Genomic DNA, 25877 nt, shown 5'->3' with positions numbered 1-25877 from the left:
GAGTCCTAACCACTGGACTGCCAGGGAATTCCCATTGCCCACTAGTTTTACTGAGAATGTTTCCCACGGGTTTTAGGTCTGGCTACCTAGTTGGTCTGTCTGTTTTTATTAGGGGATTCAAAATTATACAACCAGCACTGCTGCCATATTCTCAAAAATACCACAGGGAGAACTTTTAACCTTGGCTCTTTAACACCACCAAGGAATGCTTTATCACCACCGAACCAGAGGAGAAAAGCTATGTAAACATTAATTTGTGTAGAGTGTCTTGTGCTGATAATGACATTGTAACAAACTCTATTGATCCCCTCAGCCCATCTGAGTTCAACCCAGGAGATGTTTCCAACCTTAAGCTCCTGCATCTCTTTTCTCCCTATAGAGCTTTCCCTGGAACCATCAAAACTTGTTAGCCTGCCTTGGGCTTCCTGAGGTCACTCTCAAATAAACTACCTGAACCCAAATGCTTGTCTTGGGTCTGCTTTTGGGGGACCATAACCCAAGACAGAGACTAAGCTGTGTTCCAGTAGCTTTGCCTGTTTCAAACATTTCTCATGTCGCATAACCTGCTTATGATTTTCAAAAATGGGAAGATGTTGGCTTAATATTTTTAATAGCTTTGATGAGACATCTTTTATTCCACACAAATAAAATGCTTGTCTTTCCTTGTCTACAACCTCTTTACTCCCTCAAAAGGGACTGATTGATTGTTTCCCCTAGACAGTGTCATTCCTAAATGCTACACTCGTTTTCCAGAATTCAGCAATCCTACTTTCTAATTGTAGAGTCTACCCTTTTTCTGGGCGTGGAAGTGAGAGTCTTTTATCTGTAGGTGCCAGAGTATTCTTGATGTTTAACCAAATATACGTAGAATTATTGTCCCCTTGGTTCTCTGTGGCTGTGAGTCTTTTTTTTTTTTTTGGCTGCGTTGGGTCTTCGTTGCTGCACGGGCTTTCTCCAGGTGCGGGGGAGCGGGCTTTAATCTGCGGTGGCTTCTCTTGTTGCAGAGCACAGGCTCTAGGTGCACAGGCTTCAGTAGTTGTGGCGCACGGGCTCTAGAGCGCAGGCTCAGTAGCTGTGGCGCACGGGCTTAGTTGCTCCACAGCATGTGGGATCTTCCCGGACCAGGGATCGAACCTGTGTCCCCTGCCTTGGCAGGCAGATTCTTATCCACTGCACCACCAGGGAAGCCCGGCTGTGAGTCTTAGGAGTGAGAACAGGCCAGGTGAGGTTAGGTCAGGCCAAATGCTACCTCCTCCGTTAAGCCCTTCCTGATCCCCCCGGGGAAGGTGACTCAGCCACCTCTGTCATGGCTCCATCATGATCTGCCTTGCCTTCTACTCCATGCATCTGTCTTCCTCCTTTACTGTGAGCTGCTCTTCCCTTTGCTTCCCTCATCCTGTCCCTAGCAGTCCGTCCATGAAGGTGGGGCAGGACAGTCTGTGCCTAAAGGCAGGTGGCCAGAACCGTAGAAGGGGCTGGGCTTCACTCATGGGCTTGCCTCCAGCTGCTGCATCATCTCAGCACACCTCTAAACAGGGCTGAGCCTGGTTCATGTCCTGCACCCCGCCCCCGAATCTTGGGACAAGCCACCAAGGCTGGAACAGGCACAAAAGGTGGACTCATTTGAGCCCAAGGCATCCAGGAAGCTCTGTCTGAGGACAGGGATGGGGGACAGAGTGTGACAGGCTCCACGCTGGGACCTGCAGGGCTGCCTCCATGCCACAGGGCCCTTCACATGGTGTCAAAAGAGGCGATTTGGGTTGTCTTGTTTTTTTTAAAGCTAACTTGCAACCCTACTGACAGCAAGATGTCTCTGGCACAAAAGCTGACAGGAAGGCAACGGGCTCAGTGTTTCCATAGCTACTGACAGGACGCCACTGGGCAGTGCTTTGAACTCCAGAGCATTTCAGGCTCTGCTTGCAGGATGAAGTTTCCTCAGCTCTGGGAGAACTCAGCAATGAAATGGCAGTTGCTTATCTCAGTTTCTGTCGCAACTGCCTTCTATTTTCAATGACAGGGTTTAATTTCTCCAGGTATCCAAAAGGGTTTCCCTGCAGAACACTCCTGCACCCAGGAATCCTAGGAAGCTGGAGGTGTCCCTTCCCCCACAAACCTTCCCAGGTGGTGTCATCTCCTTCCAAAGCCTGGTGACCTTGGCACATTTTCTGCCCTGGAGGATGGCTTTGCAAGGTGGGGAGGGGAGTTTCCTGGGTGGCTGGCTGGCTCTCAGCGATGTGCTGGGCATGGAATAGGAGGGGCTGACAGTAAGTTTTAGCATGACCTGCTTCCAGCTTGGAAAACCTTTGGAGGGTCTGAGGAACTAAACCTTCTCAGGATTTTCCAGTTTCTCCTTCACGGGGAACCTGCAGGAGAAGGGTTCAGGTGCTTCCCTCCAAGGTAAACTTGGGTGTCTCCTGTGGAGGCATCTTCCCACGGAGGAGTGGGTAGCAGAGGCTGCAGGTTAGGGACCCGGTTTGGGTGTTGGACCAGGGACAGGCATTCCTGATCTGCTGCCCTTGGATGTCCCTCTTGGGGGCATGCTGCCTGATTGATGGGCTTCTCCTGATCTGTTTCCTTGGATGCATCATGCACCAGGCTTTTGTTTTCAGTCCCGGTGGAGAGATGCATGCTGCCAGGCGTTGTGTGGGCCCCCGGCACACTGTGGAAATGCCACTTGCTCAGGATCGCCTGGAGAAGAAGGGCAGTACCTGCCACTGCTTTATCATCTCTGCTGTGGCCGCCCACGTGGTTTATGGCACAACTCGCCTTTGCTAAAAGGGTCTGAGAAAACCTTGAGACTAACCCACTGCATCTGGGAGATTCTTACAGTATCTGTCTTCAGGAAAGCACACATCGCAACTGAGCTTAGTGACCGTCTTGCTTTCCAGCTCTGTGGGCGCAGAATGCGGCTGTGGCTCCTCCAGAATGCGGTTTTTCTAGCCTGCCTAAGAAATTGCCACTTGTGTGTCCTCTATCTTTGTGTCACATTTCTAAGCTCATCTGATGATAAACCTCCCCCAACGGGGAGGTCTCAGGGTGTATCTCCTTACCCCATGGCATGCTCCCAATGGCACCTGATAAATGTTTCCGGAGTGTCCCTATGGAAGTATTTTGTTCAGTTCAAAGCAATCCTTTCTTTTCAAAAATCTCCAAACATGATTCTTAATGCTAAGCATTAAATTTAGAATAGCATTCAAGTTTGCATTTTTTTAAAAGCGCTTTTAGCTATCTCAGGAACTCAGAGGATACTTAAGCCCCATTTTCTTACCACATAATGGAAAGAGATGAAGTGATTTATGCCCCTTGGTAAGGGCATATGGGCTGACGATGCTAGAGAGGAAATTCTGCCCTCAGAGGCCCCACTGCCTCTCTCAGACCCCATGGAGCCCTGGATGAAGTTGAGTAACCTACAGCCACTCTACTCTGGGCAGTGACCGGCAGACACATGAAAAGCTAAGCCGTGACAATCTGGGCTAAGCCAGAAGGAGTCCTAGAGAATCAGCAAGCTCTCCCAATTAGGGAGTGTTTAAAAAGAAGTGCCATTTATTTATGTCATACAGTAATTTCCTCATTTTAATAGTCATCTCAGTTAATGACTAACAACACATAGCCAAAAAAGAAGGTCAGCCAAGTGAACTTGATTGAATAGGGAGAACTCTTCATAATGAGCTCATTTGTATCTGGATGCAGATAGATGCACAGGAACACTACAGTGGCAAGAGAAGTCAAAACTCATTTATGCTCCAGGTAGGGAAGACATGCCCCCTACCAGCCAATTTCCACTGTCTTTGACTGACAGTGAAAAAGTAAACTTCAGCCCAGCCCCGCATGACGTGAATGCTGAATTCATTTGGTCCAAATTAAATAGCATGTACTGAGTTGTGACATATAAATAGTCTAGAATTTTAAACTCTTTACCCCAAAGTAAAAAGAAAAATCTCTACCATTTATGTTCAAGGTCTATTGGACCCCCTCCTGCAGTTAAGCCCCACCTTAGTGTCCTCTCCCCATAGGCAGACCGCCAGAGGATGATGGGGCTTAAGGATTCGTGGGAACTGAAGGAGTGACCTGCAGCAGACTAGCTCAATAGTGTTTTGTGGTTTGTTTTTGTTTGTTTGTTTGTTTTGTTTTTTTAATTAAGAAGCACCAAAATGAACTTGATATTGGCAAGACTCAACAGAGAAACCAGGCTGGCCCTGAGCCCAGTTTGCATGGATGGGCTGGACTGGGACTTGAATCTATCTGGCTGCTTCTTGGACTCTGGAGTCAACAAAAGGCCATCTGCAGACCTGTGGATCTTAGATTGGAAGCAGGGTATCCCTTCCTGGAAAGCCCAAGGGTCCTCTAGCCCTCTGCCCTGGTTGCTGAGGCTAGGCTCCCTCTCTGCTCTGAGACCCCCAGTGTCCTTTCAAGAAAGCCTCCCTTTTTACTCAAGTTAACCACAGTCAGTTTCTACCATGTGCTACCCAGGAAACCCTATCTGTCCCCAGCTCTCATCGTGTTAAGGATGGACACTGGTGTCCCCAGAAACCTGTTCTTTAAAAAGGAACTGTTCTCACGATGGTGGAATTTGAGAAATTATAACAGGTATCTGGCACGCGTGGGTGCCTGGAACCCCAGCAGCATTGCTAATGCAGCCAACTTTCACACAGGCACGCTGACACTCAGGGAATTTCAGGCAACTCAACACAGAAGGAAGCAAAGCGACATATTCCCTCCAGCTCCTCAGAAACCCAAGGGTGGACAGAAAAGGAGAAAGGTCATGGCGAATGGAGGAAAGGAGCAAGGAAGGGGACATTCATCTGACAAGATCCCAGGTGGCCAAGGGAATCTCTGGGCCTCCTTTCCAGAAGAGGAAATTTTAGGAATCATGGAATCACAGCTCAGGCCTGGAGGAGCCTCAAGAACCTGGGCTGCACTCCCCTCACTATTCAAATAGGGAGGAAAGGCTTGACCACCAGCCCACAGCAGGACTACAGCAGAAGCAGCTGGGAAGCAGCTAGGTCCCCGGGGAAGAGTCGTCCATCTGAATGGTGCTCAGATCAGCATGTCATGATGTGGTGAATCGACTTTGGGAAACCTTGGGGTCGTGATATTTTAGAGGCCAGTATAGGGCCAGATGCTGGATCCCCTCCTGCACCCACCCCTTTGGCAGTAACAGAATGGCTTCTGAACCTCTGTTACCTCTGCTGGGGCCTGGGATGTGGACTCAGGGGGCCATCCAGTGCAAATGTCTTTTTACCTTAGTTGGGATGCAAAGGGAACAGTTTGCCACTAATCTTTCAGTGGAGACACACATATCAAGAATTGTAAGCGAGCACAGGGCTTCCTGCCTGGGATTTGCAGCGTTTCTCCGCCTTCCTTGCTGCAGAGGCTGAGCCTGACTTTCAAAAAAGGGCACACAGCCCTGGACAAATCCCGAGGAGGAAATCTCAGTGTACGTTGGTGCCAGGGACCTCAGGCCTCCTTTGGGGATTTCTCTGAGGGCCTCTCAAAACAAGAAGGAAGTCTGAGTGCAAAACTGGACGTGTAGCGTATGTCAAAGGAATGCAGTATTGCTGATTCCTAGTGGGTCTGCCCGAATATTAGATGCAAATAAGTGCTAATAAGTACAGTTGGAAAAGCTAATGGAAAAACCGTCCTTCCCAGTAGGATCACTGCACACAGATGCACAGGGCAGCTGAGACAGCCTGACCAGCCACACTCACTGTTAGCCTGGCCGGGTTAAAGCCTGTGTAGACACGCCCTGTGGAAGTAGAGCTTGTGTAGACTCATCCCGTGGAGGCACCTGTGGTCCAGAGCCTCCTCCTGACTGTAGGGCTGGGGTTAGGGAATGGGAACTCCTCTCCCCATCCTTTTCCCACTGCCCAGTGAGTGTGTATGTGTGTGTGTGTGTGTTTGCCCGAGTGAGTGTGCATGGTACTGAAGAGGTTCCCTTGACCACCAGGCTTCAGCAACCAGCCCAGCTGCCCAGCCAACCAGCAGCCAGGACCCCAGGTGGTGAGAGGGGGCTGGAGGTGTAGGGACGAGGGGGCACAGGGGCAGGTAGAGGGGCAGGGCACTCTGGGCTCCTCAGGCAAGTAGCTTTCTGCCCACTTCACCACCAACCCCTACCCCTTTGTTTGCCACCTCCTTTCCTCCCTCTCAACTCTGACAGCTTTTGGTCGTGGGATGGATAAGGACACCACTGTCCTGCGCTCCCTAACGCTTGAGTCCTTGTCCCTTACATTCAGTTTGTCCAATCTGCACCTGACTGAGGTGGAGCAGGTAGATTTCAGCCATATACATCCCCCTCCCTCATACACACAGGAGTAACACGCAGCCAGTGGAGCACGGCTGGGCCTAGGGCCTGGTCTGGGAGAGGGAACCCCAGCGCCGAACCCATTCTACTTTGGAATCAGCAACCCAATCCTGGCTCTGCCACCCTCCAGATGTGTGGAATCCAGCAACCTGGTGGCTTGTAACTTGTATGCTGGGGGTAACCTTGTACCTCACTTTCCTCCTCTATAAAACAGGAATAATAATGCCTACTTTGTTGTTGCAGAAACTAAGGGAGATCATGATAGTTTATCAACCGATAAAATGAGAGGAGGGTGAACATCCTTCACTTTATTTTACTAAAGGTTTCTCTACAGGTTTTTGAAAATACTGGGTGTCCCTTCAAGACTAAGAGGTGACTGATTAGCAGTTTCATATAGCTCCTGTGAGAAGCCAGCCCGCCTTCCTTCCTGGCACCAGCCGGCCCCCTGCAGGTGGGGGCTGCCTCTTCTCTGGAAGAACAAGGACCAGAATATCAGAGCCCCCCACCGACTCCCTTCACGTCCCTGCTCTGCCCTGGCTTTGTGTGGCTATGGCTCTGTCACGTGCCCACTCTCCTCTTGGGGGGATGTATGCAGAGGGGTTGGTTGACCCAGGTTGACCTCGTTCAGGACCCCTCCCAGCTCTCAGGCCCATGACACAACAGGGACTTCAAGGAGGTAGCCCTCAAGGGAGAGCCTGAGTCATGGGGCGCTTTCAGCAGAATCCAGAGCCCTAGGAATTTGGGGATCGGTGGGGACACGGGGGCTCGAGGCTGCCCAAGACCTTGACTGAATTCCACCGAGGCTGTAGCCCAGGGACCTCTCACAGTCTTCCTCGGATCTATCCTCTGCGTTTCCCCAGCCCCGCGACCCCGCAGAGTCGGGTCCTAGGCGCGCCCTCCGGCCCAGCTGTGGTCACGGCCCGCTCTGGTAACACCTAGTCCTTTCCCGGGGTCGGCGCCGGCGTGCGACCCCCCCGAGGCAGTGGCAGCACTCTGGCCGCGGTCTGGAGCCAAGTGGCAGCCGGGAGTCCGGCTCTCAGGGAACCCGGGAGACCGGCGCCGCGCCGGGCATCCCCACCCCCACCCCGGCGGCCGCCAGACCGCGCCCAGCGGCGTTTACCTCCCAGCGCGCGGCTCCTAGGGCCGCCGGAGTCGCAGAGCGCGCGGGGGCGCGGAGCCTGTGAGCTCCCAGGAGGGACAAGTCGATTGCAGGAGTGATCCCCTCCCGACCCCGCCACCGCCGCTGCCTCCACCACCGCGGGGCGGGGCCCGGGGCGGGGCCCAGGCCGGGGGCGGGGCGCCGGGCGGGCGCGGCGCTATTTCCAGCCTAGCCGGAGGCTCCGCTCACACTTCGCTGGGAGCCTTCCCAGCGCGAGAGCGGGGTCCGGCGGCGCAGTGAGGAGAGGAGACGACGACGACAACGACGACGGCGACGGGAGGGGGACGGACCGGAGCCGGGGACCGAGGAGGAACACGCCACCGCGCCCTCCCCTCTTCTGCGCGCTCCGGTAGCCGGCCCCACGCCTCTCGCCTCACCCACTGCACGGGGCTCCGCTCCGAGCAGGAGGAGGCACCGGGCCCGAGCTGGGCGGGGGTCCTCCCTGCAGCCCGGGCACACCGGAACGGAGGATTCGCCGTGAGGACCGCGCCCGGGCCGTGGCAACCCGCGGCCCCGCCAGCGCCGGCTGCGCCAGGTAAGTGCGCTGCGCCCCCGCCCCACCCATGTCCCCGCACTGTGCCGGCTCCCCGCCTGGAGCGGCGCCACGAAGGGTCCCGGGAGGGCCCGGGACATGCACTGAGCCACATACCCGAGAACCGACGCGGTAAGAGTCCCAAGCCGCGGGCGGAGACAGAGCGCGCGGGGTTCCGGTCTGGCCGCACTTTGGGGCTGCTCCTCCAGTAGCGGGAACTTTAATTAGACTTTTGCTCCTTGGATTTTAGTCGTTGCCGCGCGTCTGTGAACTGCCACCCCGCGGACTGCCTCGGTCCCTGCGGATCCTCCGCTTCTCTTCTTTGCACTGGATGCTGGGCGCGGGGAGGCAGCGTCGGGCCCGGAGAGAGCCGGGCTGGAGCCCCGGGGCGCCCAGAGCTTTCCCGCGCACTGGGGACTGGGACTCGGGGACCGGTTGTGGCGGGCAGGCGAGGAAGGAGTTAGAGGCTGCCTTCTTGGCTTCCTACGGAACGGCGGAATGTGCCTACGGGTTCCATCGCGCGCATCCTCACCCCACGACTCTCCGGGGCACCAGCTTGTTTTGTACTCGAGGAGAGTGTGTGTGCGTCAGTGATCGTGTGAAGGTGTGTGCGTGCGTGTGTCCAGGAGTGCAGTAGTAGTGCAGGAGCCCAGGAGTGGGCGGTAAAAGGATCCGCTTTGCCGCGGGACCCAGCCGAGCTCTGGCGGCGGCTGCAGCTCCAGCTGCTGGCTTCTAGTTCTGCACACCAGCCTCGCCGGAGGCCTGCCCGGCCGGGCGAAGGCGCGTTCGCGGGATTTAGTTGTGCCAGTGCTGGCGCTTGTGTCGGAGGTGACCTCTCTCCCTTCCCCTAACTTTCGCGGTAGGTCTGGGCTCCAGGCCCCGCGACCCCGACGTGGAGCTGGCGCGGCAACTATGCAGCGCCCTCGGCTGTGGGCACTCGCTGCCCAGCTGTCTGTCCTAGACGAAAAGTAGGGGCCAACCCTGGGACTCTCTGTCCCTTAGCCGTCTCCGATATTGCGGTGGACCCCGGGTCTTTGGGCCCCCTCCTACCTGGAGGCTGAGCCGTGATTGGCTATGCTAAGGGGAACGGGTTGGGCCCTCTGTATCTGTTTGCCTGGGATCTGGCCTGGCAGCGGAGCCTGAAGGAGAGGCCTGTGAGTGAAGGGACGTGTGTGTGTGTGTGTGTGTGTGTGTGTGTGTGTGTGTGTGTGTGTGTGTGTGTTGGGGGAGGGGGGGGGGGGCCGTTGCAGAGGGGTAAGGGGCAGAATAGCTCCTTCCCCATCCCTGGGCTGCTTACCAGCTGCACTACTAAGCCCACTTTCTTTGGCTAACCTCTGACATCTGTGTTCACCTTGACCCTTGCTCACGGGGTGGAGAACTTTTCCTAAGTCCTGCCCTAGAACAGTGCAGCCTCTGGGGCAAGAGTGGCAGAGCCCTCTTTAAAATTTCCCAACTGTCATAGCCTCTCCTACCCACCCCCTGCCCCTGTCCCAAAGGCAAGGCAGATAGGCCACCAGAAGGGGTTGACACTCTGGTCCCTGGAGGAGACCTCGTTTTAATCCAGACAGCCCACTACATATGGCAGGATGGGTTCTGGGAAGCCCTTGGCGGGTTGGAAGCACATTCTGAAGACTTCCTCAGACTTGCCTCTGTGACGTGACCCAAAGGAGGGGTAAAATTCAGACCCTGAAGAGAACTGAGCCTCATAGGATGATCGATAATCCAATAGCATTTGAATAGAAAAAAAAAACCCTCAAAGTCTGACCCCATCCGTTGCCTGGCCCATTCACCCTGGGACAGAGGGAAGGCATAGCTTGTTTATTTATTTACCTGGAATCAGACTCCACAAGAGTGATTTATGTTCCCCCCAGTATTGATTTTTTAAAAGACTCCAAATTAGAAAGTCAAGGCTCTCTTAAAGCAAGGTCAAGGATTAATTATTTATAGAGACACATCAATCAACCAGTGCCGGGGCTCACTTCCAAATTGGCTGAGTGGGCAGAAGGAGCATTTTTTGATTTTCCCTGGTTCCGGCTGGGAGAGGAGCAGCCTCACCTGACCCCCTGGGCTTGGCGGAGCTTTCCTGAACTGTGACCAGAGGAGGATGCTTTGTAACTCAGCCTGCTGTTTGAGATGCCTTTTTAATCTTGTAGCCAGAATACCACTTGGGAAATTTCATGCATATTTGCTGTGTTTCCGTAATGAACATTTACTGATTACAGAGTGTCAGGGGAATTTCATTTTTTAAACATTTATTCAAATCTCTGTTTGTGTAAGCTAATAAGTCTGGGAAAGTTCAGTAACTACTTTTTTGCTGTATGGTTCTTGGGAGAAAGTGCCTGGTGGGCTCATCTCAGAATTCACCTTCAAAAGGAGGAACGTCAGATTCTCCTGATTGGAAACGTCTTACAGGCTGCTTCTCTGCTCTTCACCTGGTTTCTGCCACCGGTGGCCTGATAGGCTTTTTGTGGTTTTGCCGATCGAAGAGATGGGAGCTTTTATCATTGCTAGCTGATGCATCTGGTTAAAGGCACCTGCGGTGCGCACTGGAGTCTTTTGGGGGCTGCTGGGGGAAGGTGTGGTTCCCCATCTCCTGCCTGCTGCCTGGTCTGGAGTCTCAGACACCTGTCTTAGCTGCATCTGCCACACCTCCCTGATTTATCCGTGTGCGGCAGCCACATCGGAGAGATATGGATCAGGGAGGGAGTGTATGGGCAGGAAAGTGGACAAAGGACTATGGCAGCTCCTTCATGAATAGCTATGGCAATTCGAGTTAGTAAACACTGTGAAATAAGTACCCAGCCTTTCAGCTAATCAGAAGGTAATGAGTTATAAACAGGAGATTTATGTAGTGCTGGCCCAAGGAGATCAATGTGGCTCTGACACGGGACAGCGAGAAATAAAAAAGCTATCAAGGATGGCTGTCTGGATGTATATGCGGCCACAGTGTCTGGGAGCCTCAGGACGTTTGACGGAAGCAGGTGGCCTGTGCGGCGACTGCGGGGTGACCGTAGGCTCCCTGGCACTGTCTTTGGAGCCACTGCCAAGGCTCGTCTGACTCCAGAGCAGCTGTGTTCCCTCCCTCCTGGGAAAAGGCTGCCCAAAGGCAGAGGAAACCCCTGGGCTCAGACAACCAGGGGACAGAGCCACATTAGCTCAGGTGGCAGAGGACACCGGAGATGCCGTCTCATTTCTTTCCGGCTGGAGGATGTGTGACCCTGTGGTCGGTAAATCACTGTGGCAGAGCATGAGACTTACAAATTGGTCATGGGATAAAGTTGTGACTTTTACCCTGTACAAAACTACCTGTCATTTGTGATCTGGTGCTCTAACCTGCACCTGCTGGCCACAAATGCAGCCTTGGCCACCAGCAAAATGGGGGAAGCCTGCGTGTGACCAGGTGGGTTGACATCAAGGAGCAAAATTCCATCTCGAAACCCACCTTTGGGGAAGTCAGAGAGTGTCTGCAGGCAAGGGGCCTGGGTCTCAGCATTCCCACTCCCCACCTTGAAGGCTAGGCACTTCTGGGAAATCAGTGCTTCTTGCTACTGGTGACGGAGGGCAAGACACCCTGTCCCTGCCAACCCAAGGTCAGAGCTGGCCCTGGTGAGTGACATTTATCTGAACTAAATTAGAGTTGTCAACATTGAAACCAGAAGCCAAATGATGATCCGTCCCACACTCCCAGCGTCAGACTCCTTGTCACCCTCCATTCAGTGACCGGTATATGAGCATGTATCGGGTTGGCCAAAAAGTTCGTTCAGGTTTTTCCGTAACATCTTATGGAAAAACCTGAACAAACCTTTTGGCCAACCCAATATTTTGTGTCTGTTGTTGGATCAGGCTCTGGGGAAAGCAAGACTAGGAGGGGCACCTGCCCTTGGGGTTTGTCATCTGCAGAAACTCGCTCACCATCCCCTCATCACGCACCGATTCATGCTGTGCCAGGCGATCCCATTACTAAACAAGTCACCAATACAAGTGTGATTCTAGGCCATGATAAACGTATAAAGGAAGCATCTGGGTGGTCACGAGATGTACAATACGGTAATCTGACCTAGACCGAGGGCTCTGGAGGACTTCCTGGAGGAGGTGACTCTTCTGCTGAGCTCTGAAGGAAGAGCTGGAACTAAGCAGGGAGGGAGCTTCCCGCCGCAGAATGTGAACGAGTGAGAGAAATCGCAGAGCGCCGTCCAGGAGCTGTGGGAAGGCCCATGTGGCCAGCAGGGTGAAGGAGGGGGAGACGGGGCTGGAGACACAGGTGGAGTCCTGGCCGTAAAAAGCCTTGAAGGCCAGGGAGGGACTTGGGACTCGATGCTACCAGCTGCTGCAAAGGAAGGAGCCCAGTGAGGAGGGGGGTTGCAGTAATCCTGAAGGAAGGTGTCTGTGGTCCTACAGAGGGGGTGCGTGGACATGAATCTACCAGGGCTTGGTTAGGTGCAGAGAGGAGATGATGACCGTGGTTGGGACCGTGACTTCTGGATCATGACTGGGACCTGTTAGTGCTCCTCGGACCAGAATGTTCCAAGTGCCCATCCACTCTGGTTGGGTTATATCCTCCAGGTCTGGTGGGCCAGGCAGCCACCTGTGTGCCCCTGCCTCTGTGCCCCTGCCCACCTGGGCCACCTCCCAGCTGTCCCCTAAGCCCTTGGGCCTTCTTCTACCTTCTCCCGTGTGTTCACCGTTTAGCCCTGGCTCGTGGTGGGCACTCAGTAAGTGACAGCTGAGTGTCAGTGCTCTCTCATGAGTACAGGCTGCTTGGACGCCCACCTTCATGCCCACCTGCTGGCCAGAGGTGGCCTCGACCTGCGTTTCATCCCTGGTAGGTCCTTAACCTGCCACCCACTTGTATCTGCCGCCTGCCCCAGAAAGAACTCCTCTCCTGTCCCCTCCCCTCACTCTCCATCCTCTCTCCCTTCCCTCCTCCCTGTGCAGCCAGGCTGTGCCTGCCCCCCACCCTCTGTGAGGGGCTCTGCCCGAGGCCCTGAGCTCCCAAGCCCGCTCTGATGCCGGTGAGTTCCCTGCAACTGGCTGAGCTCAGCTCAGGCCCTGGCTTCCCCGCAGACATCAGCTGGGTCCCCCCGGCTCTGTCTTCCAAAACTAGAGTGGGGGGAGCAGGTCTGTGAGTCACCCCGCTTCCTGTTGTGCCCACGCTGCTGGCTTCGGGCCCTGAGCCGAGCAGCCCCTGAGCTGCAGGCAACAGGCCAGGTCACTGTCACCTTGTCCTCACTCTGCCAGCTCCTCCCTGGCTGGGCCCAACTCTGGGCCGGGAGAGATGAGTACCAAGGAGAGGACGCTAGGAGGGACAGATCTACTCCGCAGGCCCCAGGCCTCCCTGGGCTGATTCCTCCAGCCCTTGGGCTCTTTGCCTGGAGTGCGGCCTCACCAGATCGGCCTTCCTTTCTATTCTGGCTGCTGCATTCGCCACTGTGGACCACCGGTCATGCCCTCGTGCTCATCAGTGGGAAGGCAACACAGGAGAGCCCCCTGCCAGCAGCTCCTAGCCCAGGCTCAGGTTGACTCATACTTGGCAGACTAGTTGTCCCAACCTTTGAGGCTGCCTCTTCTTGGGGGGCTGACTCATCTCCCTGGACAAGACCCATCTGTCCAAACCTGTGAGCACTGAGACCCTCTCCCAGCCCGGAGATGGGGGGGCTTTTCTCCCTGTGCTCCTGAGGGAAGCATCCAGGCCCCCAGCAAATACTGACTGTGGTCCTTCACGCGCAGCACCTCCTGCCAGGTCTGGAGGAAGCCAAGGGAACACAGCGGGTCATGATGCTGGTACAAGCACTGCTCTCTCCGCTTGGAGAAAGGTACTCACTGATTGCTGAGGGCAGGCAGAGTGAGCTTAACTGTGCAGTCTGTCTATACTGGTGGAACCAGTGTGTGATACAGATACTTTACACCAGCTGAGCCAGTACATGGTGCAGGCAGTCTGTCTACACTGGCTGAGTCAAGGGTGTGGGCACTGGAACCTTCCGTTTAGTCCATGCCTGCCCCACTTTCTGTGGCATCTTTGCACAAGCTCTGAAACTCTCTCTCTGGCTTCGGGGACTTCCCTGTGGCTGAACTCAGCTCAGGCCCCCGCTTCCCCTCAGACATGGTCCTGCCCATCAGGCTTTGTCTCCCAGAGCTGGGGTGGTTGAGCCCAAAGTGCAACACAGTCTGTCTACACTGGCTTGGCCCAGTTCATGATGTAAGCCATCTGTCTACACTGGTGGAGCCAGTGGGTGATACAGCCAGCCTCTTTGACACGTTTGCCAGGAATACTGTTTTCTACCCCTTCCCTTACACACATCTGGGTCCAAATTGAGTCTTACTTCCAAGGAGCTTTTCTTGATGGTTCCCTCAGTTTCCCACATCTTATTCGAATCTCTTTGGCAGAGGCTGGCACAGGGCTGGGGGTGGTGTGCGCGTGGGGCGTGGTGACCTGGTGCCATATGGCGATCTCAGCCCGATGCCGCCTCTCCCGTCACTGTGCTTGGGGGCCGAGCCTGCCGCTGCTGTGGTGCAGGGGCTGCCTGCTGGCCGTGGTCACGGCCACCTCAGCATCCCTCACAGCACCCACTCCCACACATTTTTCTCATGAAAGTCATTTAGGCGTGGATTACTGCCTCAGTGTGCGTGGTGAACTGCATTGCTCCAGATTGGGTCCATCTTGCCGTCTCCTGCTTAGATTCTGGGCCTCTGTCTCCAACTGATGTTATTTCCACTCCTGAGGGTTGGCCTCATCTGCAAATTTAATTTCATGACCATTCATCCCTGTGAAAACACAATCTATGCCTATTACTTAACGCTTCCCAGTTCCCTCTGCCATGAATTAAAGTGTCAATGGACAGCCATGGCAACCGGCTCCACCCCTTGCCCCACCCCGTGCAGCCGCCTCGGGGCTGTGACAGAAGCCAGCACCTGGAGTCAGACTGCCTGGATTCAAAACCCAGCTTCACCACTTGATCACTTTGTGGACTAGGGACTCAGTTTCCTTATCTGTAAAATGGAGATGATAATAGAATACACCTCATAGAGCAGCAGATAGCCCAGCCCAGCAGATAGCCAGCCCACAGTAAATGGAAACTGCTATTATTTCATCGTCATTATCACCTTCATCTCCTGGGTTTGGTGTTTCAGCCGAGGCTTCCTTCTCCATCTCAGGTGCAAGGAAGCATGTTGATCAAGGGCCTTGTCTGGTGATGTGACAAAGGCTTAGGGGGCATGTGCCCCTACAGACTGGTGTCCCTTTTCTTAGCAATTTCCCATGGATGCCTTTTCCCTGTCCCGCATTCAGTACATTTGAAAACTTTTAAAAAAATTTTATTGAAGCATAGTTGATTTACAATGTGTTAATTTCTGCTATATAGCAAAGTGATTTAGTTATGCATATATATATTCTTTTTCATATCCTTTCTCTTACGGTTCATCACAGGATATTTAATATAGTTCCCTATGCTATACGGTAGGACCTTCCACTCCATCCCTCCCCCACCTCCCTCCCTCTTGTCAACCACAAGTCTGTTCTCTATGTCTGTGAGTCTGTTTCTGTTTCGTAGAGAAGTTCATTTGCATCGTATTTTAGATTCCACATATAAGTGATATATGGTATTTGTCTTTCTCTTTCTGACTTATTTCGCTTAGTATGATTATCTTTAGGTCCATCCCTGTTGCTGCAATTGGCATTACTTCATTCTTTTTTATGTCTGAGTAATATTCCATTGTATATAGATACACCACATCTTCTTTATCCATTCATCTGTTTTTGGACATTTAGGTTGTTTCCATGTCTTGGCTATAGTAAAGAGTGCTGCTATGAACATAGGGGTGCATGTATTTTTTCGAATTAGGGTTTTCTCCAGATATATGCGCAGGAGAGGGATTGCTGGATCATATGGGAACTCTCTTTTTAGTTTTTTGAGGAACCTCCATACTGTTTTCCATAGTGGCTGCACCAATGTACATTCCCACCAACAGTGTAGGTGGGTTCCCTTTTGAAAACTTTTAATTCCAAGTACGGTATGCATACTGAAAACACACAGATGGTGTGTACAATGCAGTGAATATCTGCAAACAAAACAGGCCTGTGTGCCCAGCACCAGAGCAGGGATCAGAACATGGCAGCACCCCTGTGATCCCTTCCTGATACTTCCCTTCCAGCATGGGTAACTGCTCTCCTTACTCATAATGGCACGGATTGGTTTTCTTTGTTTTTATTTTTTAATAAATTTATTTATTTATGGCTGCGTTGGGTCTTCGTTGCTGCGTGCCGACTTTCTCTAGTTGCGGTGAGTGGGGGCTACTCTTTGTTGCGGTGCATGGCCTTCTCGTTGTGGTGGCTTCTCTTGTTGCAGAGCATGGGCTCTAGGCACATGGGCTTCCGTAGTTGTGGCACACGGACTCAGTAGTTGTGGCTCGTGGGCTCTAGAGCGCAAGCTTCAGTAGTTGTGGCACATGGGCTTAGTTGCTCCGCAGCATGTGGGATCTTCCCGGACCAGGGCTCGAACCCATGTCTCCTGCATTGGCAGGTGGATTCTTAACCACTGAGCCACCAGGGAAGCCCGGTTTTCTTTGTTTTTAAACTTGATGTAAGTGGAGTCATAAGTCTGTGGGCCTTTGTGTCTGGCTTACCATCATGTTTGTGAGAGTCCGCCATGCTGCTGTGAGTAGTTGTAGTTTGTTTGCTCTTGTTACTGTGTAGGATCCCACTGTGTGAAGACACCCTGATTTATTTATCCCTTCTCCTATTGATTGACAATTGGGTTGTTTGGAGTTTGGGGCTTTATGAACAGTGCTGCTGTAGACATTCTTGCATGTATCTCTTGGGCATATGTTGTACACATCTTCATAAGCATGTACCTGGAAGAGAGTTTTTGGGTCTCAGAATATGCATATGTTCATCTTTGTAGGTGCCGGCAAACAGTTTTCTAAAGTGGTTGTACTAATTCCCCCAACACATACCAGTTATATATGAGAGTGCAGCTGCTCCACATCTTTCCCAACACTTTGTGTTGTCAACCTTTTTCATTTTAGCTCTTCTATGAGTATGTAGACGTATCACACTGTGGTTTTAATTTTATTTCCCAGATGACTAATACAGTATTTTTTATTTTTGCCAAGGATGTGTTGTAGTTGAAAACATTATTCAACAAATTTGAAAACTCACTTCCATCTCCAAATCATTAAGTGCCTTAAATGTCAAGGGTGCTGGTAATTCCCTCTGCCAGGTGGGTTTCAATCCTCCATGTCGTTAGGCAATGGGTGGAGTAGACAGGTATTTCTCTGGATGAAGCTGGGACCTGGCCACCTGTCCCAGAATGACCAGATGGATTCCCGTGGTCCATCAGTCTCTCCGGGGCTCGTTTTTCTTTCCCTTCACAAATTTCAGGAGCATTGAGACCGCCCTGTCTGTCATGTGCACTGCTGTGTCCCAGTGTTTAGGACAGTCCTGGCGCAGAGTGGGGCCCATACATACCCACTGAACGAAGGGCCAGAGGACGGAGCACTGCCTGTTGGCTTTGTCCTCTCCCACCCCAGCTGACTTGACAGGGACTTGTTGGAAGCCTGGACTGCTATGGGGAGGGCTCTGGAAGTCGAGCTCTCAGACCCTGGAGGGTGTCCTGTCCTGGTGCTCTGTTCCTTTAAATGACCTCCCCCCAGCAGCTGCGCTCACCTCCAGTGCTCCAAGCACTGGCCATTTAGGAGCACCTTGAGGGGGCCCTCATCCCTGATGGGCTTATCTGTCATTGGGTCCCTCTGCAGAGAGCAACATTCCATCCCTGCTCCATGCAGCGTGCTAGGCTTTTCAACACCACCTTTTCATAGATGACACACAAAGGGCATAGATGACATGCCCTCCTGTCAAGTGAAGGCGAAAGGGCCAGTCTATTACCGCCTCATCCATTCCTGTCCCATCACATTTTGATGGGGACCATGATAAAGCCTCCTTTCTTTGGGTGTGACTTGGTCCTTTTCTCCTCAAGTGTGACAATTATGTGGAAAGCAGCACTGCCAGGGGGATGAGAGCTCTGGATCAGACCCATGTTCAAATCCAGGTTCTGTTCTTGTTTGCTTTGGGGACCCAGCCGTTACCTCCAGGAGAGAGATTCACATACAACTCTGATGCAGCCCATGGGGGAATAACGGGGTGGGGGGGGCTGGTTTGAGATCTCTGAGGTTGGGGAGTGAGGGCAAGGGATTCTGGCCAGAACATCTGCCGGGGGCTCTGGAAGAGGGAGGCCTGGGCTGGCCGTCAAAGATGGGGAGCAGGGAGACGACACCTCATGGATCACTCAGTGTGAGCCCCATCCCTGAGGGTCCAAAATGTGAAGTCCTCAGGGAAGGAAGTGCATTGAGCCCCCAGGAAACTATGGTCTAGTTGACACGACACACAAGGGCATAGAGCAGGGATCAGAGTTCATCGGTGAGTTATGGAAGGCTTCCTGGAGGAGGCGTGCTTGGGACTGCACATCAAAGGCCAGGGGTGAGAACTTTATCCTGGGCTGTTACTGAGTCCAAGCTCTCTCTGCTCGCTGCACAACAGGCCACTGAATGGGAGAAAAGGTGTTGAGGCAAGGAATACGACTTCATTCGGAAAGCCGGCAGACTGAGAAGATGACAGACTAGTGTCTCTGAAAAACCATCTTATCGGGGTCTGGATACCTGTTTCATTAATAGAATCAGAGAGGGAGAGGCGGTGAAGTAACGTAAAAGGGCCATCAGTCTTGCAAAACATCTGGAATGACCAGCCTCGGTGAGGGGATGTGTTAGTTTCTTTTTTCTTGCAGCCATTCACACGTGGGAAGGGTTCCCTGAGGCAGGCCGTTATGTATGATTATAATAACAAAAGCAACGAAAAGCAAAGGTTAAAGTCGAACAGATCCAATGTGGAGTCCGATTTACCTCTGCCCTGTTACAGTGCCAGTAGAAATTTTCTCCAAGGTCATGGGGCAGGGGCAGTGTGAGCTAAATACCAATCACTTTTAATAGGGCAACAAAGAATCCATGACACACACGTTGTTTATGCCGATGTGGAGGCGGGTGTGCAAAGATGGAAGAGCTAAAAGCAGTTTGAGAAAAACAACACCTTTTTTTTTTGTGGAAAGACAGATTAGAAAGGTTTATGCTCTTCTGTGATAACTAATATGAAAAGTTTATCAAAGTTAAAAAACCTTTGACACTTTCTCCGAATTGATCTGAAGACTTGGCAGATTTGAGGAATCGTTCAGTAACGTTTTATGGGTTGATGCTAATTTGATGCAGCAGACGCATGCATCGTGCCAATTTACTGCCAAACCAACATTAAGCATGGACCTTTCATGCAGGGTTTCTAGGCGGACAGCTCATAAAGATGCGTGCTTGACAAGGATTCTGCTTCTCTTAGGATGTGCTATATGAAGTGTTTATCAAAACCCAACTAAATCACCCTCGCCTCTTACTAGTAAACAATCTCTGGGGACTTCAGGCCTGAATTCCATACAATATTTCATTCAGTGTTTCCTATGCAGTATTTCATGCAATATTCCACCACTCCAGGTCCTGGAACATGGGGAACCTATGTCTCTAAAAGCCACGGGTACTGGGTAGTGGTAGAAGAGGGAGCCCTTTGGGGTAGAGGATGCCCTAAGGGACCACTTTGGAAATGACTTGTTACCCGGGTCCTGGGAAAGCTGGTGACACTCTTCCTAATGGGGTCTCCTAAAACGAATCAAGGGTTGCACCTAAACGAGATCTGTGGCCCCAAGGAAATACATTTCATGCTTTCGTTTCTGTTTCCTGGGCTGATGTGTGATGAATCACCGCTGCCCATCTCTCTTCATCCAAATACGCTGTCAGAGCCTCGTCAGTAAGGAGATCGCCGCGCTTTGGCACTTTGTTTTGCCTGTGGGAAAGTGTTTAACAATAAATATTATCAAAACTCCTGTCTTCCACCACTGAAAACCACTGCTTTTGTTTTCCACAAAGGAAAAGTGGGCTTTCATGGTATTAGTCTAGTCTGCACCACTCCAATCCCTCGGTTCCTCCCATCCAGTGTTTATTACCCGGGTTTAAATGGAGAAGGTGGCTGGAGAGGGGGCAAGAGGGCAGACCGCCGTCAGCACAAGGCCTCATGGGGTTTCGCAAGGGGAGATTTGATCTTGGGCAAATGTCAAGGCGTTTTTGAAATCTGTGTTATGGTATCAGCTCATTGCCAGGGTAGGGCTTCATCTGGATTTCATAAATGTTGTAGGGGGCTCTCTTCCTGCCACTCGGCCCCCTGAAGACCACAACAGCCATCCCCCCCCACCCACACACACACACAACCCATCGCAATTGCAGGCTATTGCAGAGGTGATATTTCAATCACAATATTCCTGTAACAAATTCCATTCACATTCCGTTGGAAAGGGAGTTAAAGCTTCCTCCTGCTTCAGGGAGAACCATATGCTAAATGTAGCTTCCCGGGGGCCCTGGCAGCTAGCCAGGGCTTTGTAATTTATAGTTCTCCTTCCTGGTTCTCCAAGTGACCTTGGAACCTCCATGCCGGTGGATTCCTTAGGTTCACACGTTGCCCTCTCCTGTCAACCTCTCTTGTGAGAATGGTCCTTAAGCCAAGCGAGCGCTCCCAGCACCCATCAGGCTGGAGCTTGAGAGAAAGGATGTGAGCAGAGGCGCCCAGGGAGCTCGTGGCAGGTGATTGGAAGATTGCTTGTTGCTGCTGACCTTTCCTCTGAAATTTATGTCAGCCATGAAACAGTCCAATATTGTGTTTAAAGGCAGCCTGCAGGTGACAGGAGCCTCTCTCGGGCACACAGCAGGTAATCCTTGGAAAAGAAGGGGAGGGACAATCTGCAATTACATTCATCAGCTATTTTTGGTTGAGGAATAAACAAAATGACCCAAACTGCTGCTGTTACAGATTCTAGCAGAGGAGTGGCGTGTAGGAAAGATTAATGTACAATTAAAACCCGTGTACGGGTAAATTACAGGGTGACAGCTATCTAATGCAAACACTGCAGACGTGTAATTAAGAGGAGTTATGGGCTCTCGAGGGTGGATTTGCTGAGGAAGGTGCCAGGGAGCTGTCTGTGGAGCTGGAAGGGCAGGGACGCATGCTGGGGACAGGTGGGGGCTGTGCGGGTGGTGAAGAGGAGCGCCCCACCCCCCTGCAGCATCTGGGATGTGACGGACCGCAGCTCCTTCAGGTGGCAGCTCCTTCAGGTGGCACAGCCTGCCTCTCCAGCGTCCACCGGTTCTTGTTCCAATCTTCCAGCCCTTTCTGGAGCCATCCTGCTCTCCCCCTCCCCACCTTTGGCTTTGTGGCAGTGAGCGCCCCTGGATGTCTTTTCTTACGTTTTTAATTTCTCCTGCTTTGTCAGCTTTTTAAGGAATATGTTACGTTATGTGGAAATTGGATGCTAACAAGATTTGTATGAATAAATTAGACTCTTAACTTTTTATGTTATTACAAAATTGAAATGGACTCTAATGACAGTCAGAATTAATGTTCTGTTTCAAATAAATGCCGGGATGGGACTGAATTCTCAGCGCACTCTCCGCTCGCGTCTCTAGCTCGTCCTAGAAGGCCTCGCCTGCGAGAGAGCACTGGGCTGGCAGCACCCCTCCGGGACGCTTCCCTGACCACTCCCAGGTGGTGCTCTGCCCACGAGCTCCCACGGGGGCTGCTGGGAAATTCTCCTGCTGATGCTCCCAGTGGTACCCCTCCTCACCAAATAGGAATTGCCCTCGACCTCTGGGGGCTCTTTGCCCAACCCCGTCTGCACCCGATGACTGGCAGTGTCCATCCCCGCTCCGGAGCCCCCTGTGGGACGGGGCTCAGGCCTCAGCTGTGAGGCATGGCCTCAATTTCTCCGTCTGCCCACTCCTGTCTTCCTCACTTCCTCACAGGGGCCTCTTCCAAGAGCCCTTCCCAATAATCCCCAGAGTTTCCAGGAAACGAAGCCCCCAACACTGGCTCTTAGGGATTTCGCTTTTCCTAAACCAACTGTCTGCCAGGTGAGTATCTTCTGCCAGGATCAGAGTTCCCCAGGGACCAACATCCTTCTTTTTGCTCTGTGTCCCCTTCTTGAGCCCAGGGCTGGGGTGAGGCAGGGACCAGGTCTTGGCCTCAGTCCAGGTCCCCCTGGGGAGGGTTTGAGCAGCAGAAGGGCCAAAGGGCTCCCTCGGATCTGAGCTGCCCCCCCACCCGGCTCTGGGTGGGGGGCAGACTTGGAGAGATTTTCTGCAACAAAAACCCTAATGTCCCAAAGGGGCAGGTCAGAACAGGGGCTGAGGTTCCCACAGCCAATGGTAGGAGGGAACAGGGGCCTGGTAAAGTGGGGAGAGGGCATGATGTAGCCCAGATATGAACAGCCCGAGTGGAAAATTCAGCCCCCAGTGCAGCCAGGCTTCCTGGAAGGAAAGTGGTGCAGTTTGGAATGCCTGGGGACACTTGCCCCTTCGGAAGTGGGGAGGGGAGCTCAGATCCAGCTGTCATCGCAGGCAGGGCTAGGGGTTCAGTGTAGCCAGGTATTCGAATATTCAAGAGTGGGTAGATTTTTATATGAAATCTCTCCCCTTCTGAAATCGGGAGACTAATTCAGCATTTAAAATCCAAGTCCTACACTGACCAAACAATATGCCTGTGAACTGCATTTGGCTTCTGGGCTGGAGGAATTTGGACCCCAGAGCTTCACTGGCAAGGTGGACAGTTCCCCACTTGGAGGGTGGGGGCCAGAGCCCCAGAAAGAGACAGTAACTGCCAAGACTGCAGGCCATGCTGAAGAACTGCCGGGCTGCAGGCAGCTGTGGCCTGCCCAAATATGGCTTCCGTCCTGGGACCCCCTTGCCCAATCTGCTAGAAGGGGGTCCTTGCCGCTGTGGCTGCGGCCATTGGGCTGCTGCCTGGACCCTGAGTGCAGCTGGATCCTGGCAAGTCCAGCGCTGGCCGGCTGGTCCACTCAGCTTGGGGTTTGGTGGATGAGTGAGTAGCAGAGGGGCCTGTGCAGACTCCCACCCCACTTCTGAGGGACCTCACCTTAGCATGCCTGCCTTCACCTTCACAAATCTTAGTAACTCCCTGCCTTAAGAGCAAAAAGAAGAAAATAAAAGTCTCATCATCCAACCTACCCTCTGGATCTGGGGTTCCCATACATTTTCACAGGGTGGGAAGATCTTACGTTTAAATCACTTTATGTACATAAACTCATGTCATATTCATTTTCTAAAAGTGCAATAATTTTTATGCCTACTGCACATAACCTGTTTAATCACTCTATACATCACGAACGCCTTTGCCTGGTAACGGATCTCTTTCCATCCCGCTCTTGACACCTGCACGGCATTCCTTCCTATGAATTTATCATAATTTATATAAACCGTTCCCTGTTGGACATTTGGGGGGATTTTCATTGTTGTTTTTCAATTTTAAAGAGTGTCAGAGTGAACATTCTTGCTGTATTCCTTTGTGTCATTTCAGGATAAATTTCTAGAAGTGTAATTGTTGGCTCAAAGGGTATGCCTGATTTTAAGACTTTTAATACTTCCCTACAGATCACCTTACAGAAAGACCCAGTGGTGCATGAGTGTGCCTTTTTTCATACCAGCAAATCTTCATTTTTAAAATCTTGGTTAACTTGACAGGTTAAAGAGGGGCATGCTTATTGCTTTTTTAAAATAACTTATTTTCATCAAGGTAATATGTATGTGTCATTTAAAAAGCATAGATAATAAAAGGAGTGTAATAAACCCAGCAATCCCCCGCTGTATCCTTCCCCACCTCTCCCACTCCTGCTCCCCAGAGGCAACCCCCCAGGACTCTTTGAGCTATTTCCCTGGCGTGTATTACTACTTCTATATTTATTTCCACATCACATACATATACTGCAGGTGTAAAATGGCCAGCCAATTGTCCCAGCTTTATTTATTGAGCACTCACTCTTTGCTTACTTTTTTTAAAATGCTAGCTTCCTCATTTGGTTAATTCTTGTATTTCCTGGGGCCGCTTTGGGACTCCTCTATTTTAGTCTGTCTATTCTAGTACCAGGACCCACTATTTTAATGATAGTAGCTTACGAATACATTTGTAATATCTTAGAGTGGAAGCAAACCATCTCACTGTGCTTGTGTGATATCACATTTTTATTCTTTTAGGTACTCTCGTGGAAATGTTGGATCAAATTTCAAATACTATCCAATAGTGAGTTGTATTGGGATTGTGTTTCATTTGTAGATAAATTTAGGATAAGTTGGCAGATAAATTGACCTTTTACTTTATTTATTTATTATGTTTTACCATATTGAGTCTTCTGATTTATTTATGCAACAAATATTTATTGAGAACCAGTTGTGTGTCAGGCGGTATTTGAGGCACTGGGGATACGTCAGGAAACAAAGCAGAGGAAGATCCCAGTCCCCCATGAAGCCAGCGTGAGAGTTGCTTTGAAGAGCCAAGCAGGGTAAAGGGGATTGGCAGTGGGGAGTGGGGGAGGAGGGAATGGGGGGGTCAGAGTAGGCCTCATTGTCAAGGTGAGATTTGGAGGAACTGAGGGCGTGGGCCATGCAGGTGATCTGGGACAGTGGTTCTCAACCTGGGGCAATTGTGCCCCCCCAGGGGAATTTGGCAACACCTGGAAGATGCTGTTGGTATCTAATGGGTACCACGAGGTGAGGGATGCTTCTCCACATCCTGCAATGCACAGAACAGCCCCCACAGCAAAGAATTGTCTGGCCCCAAATGTTGATGGTGCCGAGGTTGAGAAATTCTGATCTAGGCAGATTTTCCAGGCAGAGGGGCACTTAGTGAAAGGTCTTAAGGCAGGAGTGAGGAACGGTAAAACGGTGGAGAGATGCAATGGGAGGGCAGCTGGGAATGAGGTCACTGGTCGGAGGGCAGATGGGAAGAGGGCCGACAATTTGGGTTGTGCAGGGCAGGATAAGGAATTTGATTTCACTCCATATGAGGTAGGGAGCCACTGTGGGATTTTGAACAGAGGAGTGCCATGATCAAATTATGTTTTGAGAGGATCATTCTTTTCTTGCTGCCACGATAAAGGACAAAGAGAGCTGGCAGGCTGTTGCAGTGAGAGATGGTGGTCTGGGCCAAGACAGTGGCAGTGACATGGAGAGAATGGGTCAGATTCCAGATAGATTTTGAAGGCAGAGCCAACAGGATTTCCTTATGGATTAGATGGGGTGTGAGGAAAAGAAAGCTTTTGTCTGAGCAACTTGAAAGATGGAATTACCCACAACTGAGATGGGAAAGGGGCAGAACAGGTGTTGGAGGGAATTCAGTTAAGAACACACTGTATTTGAGATGTCCAATGCACATTCCACTGCAGATGTTGAATATTTGGTTGGATATATGAGTCTGGAGTTACAGAGAGAGGTGAGAGCTGGAGATGTAAATTTGGGAGTCCATCAACATGTGGTTTTGAAGCCAATAAACTGGATTGAGGTCAGTAAAGGAGTGAGTGTAGATAGAGAAGAAAAGAGGACCAAAGACTGAGACCTGGAATATTCTAACATGAAGAAGTCAGGGAGATGAGGGAGGGACCAACCAAGGGACCAAAAAGTGACCAGTGAGGTAGGAGAAGCAAGAGTGTGGTGTCCTAGAACCAAAGTGAAGAAGGTACCTCCTGGAGGAGAATGTGGTCACCTGTGTCAGATGCTGGTGGCACGTCAGGTAAGATGAGGACCAAGGATTGACTAGTGGATCCACCATGTGCCCTGGCAAGAGGGGCTTTGGTGGAGTGGGGGAAACAACGTTCTGATTTAAGTGGGTCTATGAGACAATGGCAAGAGATGAGATTGTGAATATGGGTAACTCATGTTTTTCTGTGAAAGAGAGCAAAGAAATGGAAAGGAAAAAGAGTTGAGAGAGGTTTTTTGTTGTTGCTTGGTTTTTCTGATGGGAAAAA

The 25877-nt window shown here is 51.7% G+C and overlaps 1 protein-coding gene across 1 annotated transcript in view; it reads left to right on the top strand.

Moving 5' to 3' along the window:
- The first annotated feature begins 7678 nt into the window (after positions 1-7678).
- CHST8 (carbohydrate sulfotransferase 8) overlaps positions 7679-25877 on the top strand; it is a 128781-nt gene continuing 110582 nt past the window's right edge. The window contains exon 1 of the mRNA XM_036834219.1: positions 7679-7995. The gene's annotated coding sequence lies outside the window, so the exon portion shown is untranslated. The remainder of the gene's footprint in view (positions 7996-25877) is intronic.

This window comes from Balaenoptera musculus, chromosome 19 (assembly GCF_009873245.2).
Source record: "Balaenoptera musculus isolate JJ_BM4_2016_0621 chromosome 19, mBalMus1.pri.v3, whole genome shotgun sequence".
Lineage (NCBI taxonomy): Eukaryota > Metazoa > Chordata > Mammalia > Artiodactyla > Balaenopteridae > Balaenoptera > Balaenoptera musculus.
This window is presented reverse-complemented; position numbering and strand designations above follow the sequence as displayed.